Raw genomic sequence first — 4774 nt, 5'->3', positions numbered from 1 at the left:
GGAAAGGGCGACAGACACGCTCTTTCCGACACATCCACCCCTGCCTCCCCCGGCGTTAGGGGCGACGTGTCGGTGGTGGAATTCACCAGCCAAGAGGTGGGTCGCGCGTGAACACAGCTCCCGGCCCCGACGCGATTCCAAACCGAGTGTGGGGGTTGGTCCACGACCTCGCCCCGTATTGGATACAAAAAAAACTCACGATAGGGAGCAGATTTTTTTTTGCAAATATTACATTTTTTGTCTAATTTCGGTGGCAATTTACTCATAGACGAAAAGGTATCGGGACAATTTTTTTTTCATATTATAGTACATGACATAAGCTTTCATTTGGTATATGTTTAAAGGACACAGTATTTCCGGAACATTTTCAAATATTAAGTTGAAAAAGTTCTATTTTTTATACAATGTTTCAAGTTTTGAACACCTCCTATACAAGGGGAAATTGTTCAATATTTAATATTTAATTATTTATAATTATTTAATAAAAAGTATGTCAAATAAAAGATGTACTTATAATGTATTTAGAAAAAAAATTTGTGCTGATACATAAATTTTTCAAAAAGTTATAGAATTTTAAATTGAAAATTTAAAATCGAAAATTTTAACACAAAAATAATATTTTTTTAATAATAGCAGCCGTTTGCATGCAGAAGATAAAGTGTCGGGACAAATTTTTTTTTTCAATTTATATTACATGACATAAGCTTTCATTTGATATATGTTTAAAGGACAATATTTCCGGAACATGTTCAAAAGTTTAAGTTTTTGTAAAAAAAGTTACTATTTTAAATCCCCCCAGTGAGCAGGTTAAGTGTTAAATTTTCAAAAACATGATATCAGATGAAAGGGAAATATTTAAGATGTCAATATAAAAAAAATTATGTTGATTTGTTGATTTTTGAAAAAGTTATGGATGTTTTAAGATAAAAAGTGAAAAAAATGACAAAATTTACGGATTTAAAAAATTGTATATTTTTTTTGAAGATTTCCCCCATTTGCGGGGAACAAGGGAAAATTTTTCAATTTTTATCGGTAATGTCTTCAACTAGATACAATTTGTGATATTTTGACGTATTGTTGAAAGAAATCGGTCCAGTGAGAGCTGAGAAAAAGTGGCAACAGATATAAAATAACAAAAAACACATCATGGTAAAATTAATACCTTCTCAGCTTTGCATTGAAGCTAAAATAACTATATAGTTATAACACTTATATATAATTCCATAATAAATTATAATAATTATTTTTTTATATATTCCAACAAGTATTGTATTCTTTAAAAAAAATGGTACAATAATAGATACACTTGGATGTTTCTTATTAAGGTCATTTTTAAAAAACTTTGCTTTTGTATTTTTATTTTGTTTTTAAGATAAATAAAATTTATTCTAAAAATGTTGAGGTCCTATCTTGATTTTACTATGCCGGTAAGAGATTGAAGTATTCGCATTTAAATAAAATGGGATTTTTATTTTTTTAAAATAGTCTTGAAAGCTGGCAAAAAAATCGCGAAAATATGAAACATATGTCAATTGATCGGAAATTTTAGTTGAGTACTAAAAAACCTGTTCAAGCAATGTTTTTCGCATGTGCGAGGCGTGTATGTAGTTAAATGTGGTCAATTTATCCCAAATCTTGTTATTTTCAATTAGCAATTATTTTAACCACATATATTATATTATAGGAGTTATTAATTTAATTTATCAATACAATATAATATCATGTGTTAGCATCGATGCGAAGAAGAGAAGGTATTAATTTTACTAGGATATGTTTTTTTTATTGTGTCTCTCAAGTTTTTAAACTACTTTTGATTTGTCAAAAGATCACAAATAGTATCTAATTGAAGATTTTATTCTTTATAATAGAAAAAATTCCTTCGTTCCCTCTAAATGGGGGAAATTTTCCCAAAAATTACATTTTTTAACTTAATTGTCAAAACGATATATTCCAAAATTGACTATTAATAATTGTTAATAAATATTTTTATTCAAATTATTATTTATTATACACTATTTAAAATATTTCTTTTTGAGTATCATTCAAGACTGTAAATTCAAATAGTAACTTAGATTTAAGGTACTTACGCTATGGACTATTACAATTCCTTGCAAAGTGTCTTCCTAATCCACACCGGTAATATTTTGCTGTAATAATTAAATTTGTTAATTATAAAACTAAATGATATATTTGGTTAGACTTATATTTTGGAGGGTTGATATTAACACCAAAGTTTGAGAGTTTAAAATGTTGATAAATATGTATAATATTCTGTTAACAAATGTAACGATTAGTAAAAGAATATTTATTATTTCACTTAACTTAAATTTCACCCCCCATACCAAGGCTCGAAATGGACAGGAACGCAGTTCCGGTTTAGGACAAAAAATTTTTTTAGCGTTCCGGCTCGTAAAAAAAATACATTAGTATGTAGTATGTATTAAAAAAAAAATGCGTTCCGGTTAAAAAAATTTTCGATTTCGAGCACTGCCCCATACAATTTAGAAATTAAAAAAAATAATATTTTAACATTAATTTTTAATTGAAACTAAACAAGTTTTCAAATATTATTTTTCCAGCTCATACATACTAAACCAAAAAAAAATTTTTTTGATTTTCCAAAAATGAATAGTACACACCAAAATAAAGTAACCGTCTAAATTTGAGGTTTTTTGATCAACCTTAATAAGTCATTGAGGGACGCATTTCAATTTTTACACTTTGACGACATGAAAAAATGGAATTTTGTTATAAAATCGTTAATTTTTCAAAGAAAATATTTTTTTAATTACTTTTGCAAATCCTAATATCTATACTGTAAAATCAAAACGATATTATGTTTAACCCTTATGTGACTTCGAAAGGTACCATTTCTTTTGGCATGATAGATTTGAATATCTCTTTTGTTGTAAATAATGCAGTAGAATTTAATGGTCCAAGTTTTTGACGCAAACATTTTTTTAATGGTTCTGATCTATCTGGTACGAAATTAACATTAAAGTCTCCACTCAGAATCATAAGCAATTTATCTTCTCCCCTGCCGAATAATGCTGCAACTTCGATAATAAAGGTAAGTAGTGATCCATTTAAAAACTATATCATCTATTATTTTGTTTAGTGAGATATAAATCTATATTTTTCTTCTTCTTCTTCTTTTACTTTTAATAAGATTTTATTATAAACTTTTTTATAAGTTGCCTTACACAAAACACTGGCGTCATTGTTGACTTACCAGGCATAAATCCAAACTGGTTTGGATACTGATGTCTCATTTCTTATTCTCTTATCTATTACCATTTCCCAAATTTTCATACTATGACTCATAAGCTTTAAGCCTCTATAATTTCCACACTCCTGTATGTCTCCTTTACCTTTAAATATTAGCACCACAATACTATTCCTCCATTCATTTGGTATTTTCCCTTCTAATAAGATTTTATTTAAAAGTTCCTTCAAACACCTTATACCAACACGGCCTTATATTTTCCATACTTCTATTGGCACTTCATCTGGTCCTACTGCTTTATTCTTTTTCATTGATGCCACAGCCTCCCATACCTCTCTCTCACTAATTAAATCTACCAGTCCCTCATTTCACGAGATATTCTCTAATGTTTCTTTTAGGTACTTTTCATTCAATAATTTTTTAAAATACTCTTTCAACCTTTTTTTCACATCATCATCATTCGAGAGTACCTTATTATCAACACTTTTTATACACCTTATATAATGATAATCCTTAGACCTATTCTCTCTTATCTTTGCAAATCTATAGATTCATTTCTCGCATACAACTCATCATACCTCTTAAACTTCGCCTTACTTACTGCACACTTGGCTTCTTTGCACAAGCCTTTATACTCCATCCAGTCTTCTCTCCATTTGCTCTTCTGCCAAACTTTGAATTGCTTTTTCTTACTTTCTATGATTTTTTGAACGTCCTTATCATTTATGTGTCCTTTGACATTCCACACCGCCCTCTCTTTTACCATCTTTACAAACTCTTTTTCATTTTCCCCTTTCAATTTCCACCAACGAATCTTCGATTTTTCCCTTGTGTTTCTTCTATTTTTATTTATTCTCTTTCCGGTACACCACAACTCCATTACCATTAGTCTATTACCATTTGTTGTGTAGTTACACTCTTTACAATCTTTTACTCGCTTTACGCTCTCTCTCTTATACATAAAACAATCAATCTGCGATCTATTCCTCCCACTCTTATAAGTTATATAATGCTCTTCCCTCTTTCTAAAATAAGTATTAACCACAGCAAAATCATACAATACTGCAAAATCTAGTATTCTTTCTCCAGCCTCATTCTTCCAACTGAAACCATATCTTCCATGTACTCTTTCATATCCTCTCCTCTCATTACCTACATTTCCATTCATATCTCCACCTATCACTGCATTCTCATTGCCAACCCCTTGCATCACCTTATCCATCCTCTATAAAATACTTCCTTGTCTATTTCATCACATCTCACTTGTGGTGCATAGGCAATTATTACATTCAGCACTTTTTCTTTGAATATCAATTATACGAATATTCAGTCATTTTAATTTGTATCCTTCATAAATAATTTTTCTAATAGGAAATTTTATCAGATATCCAAATGTATAAGTATCGTCTTGACACGACTTAGGGGATTGACCCTAAGTATATTTGAATGTATAAAAACAAGTATTATCAAAAAGTATTATTGTATATTATACATTTTTGCTGTTCCTTTTTTTTATAGTGTAATAATTATAATGATGAAGTTAATATT

This window comes from Daktulosphaira vitifoliae, unplaced genomic scaffold, assembly GCF_025091365.1.
Source record: "Daktulosphaira vitifoliae isolate Bord-2020 unplaced genomic scaffold, ASM2509136v1 Scaffold_2, whole genome shotgun sequence".
In the NCBI taxonomy this organism is placed as follows: Eukaryota; Metazoa; Arthropoda; class Insecta; order Hemiptera; family Phylloxeridae; genus Daktulosphaira; species Daktulosphaira vitifoliae.
The sequence above is the reverse complement of the archived record's forward strand: the minus strand, read 5'-3'. Positions refer to the sequence as shown.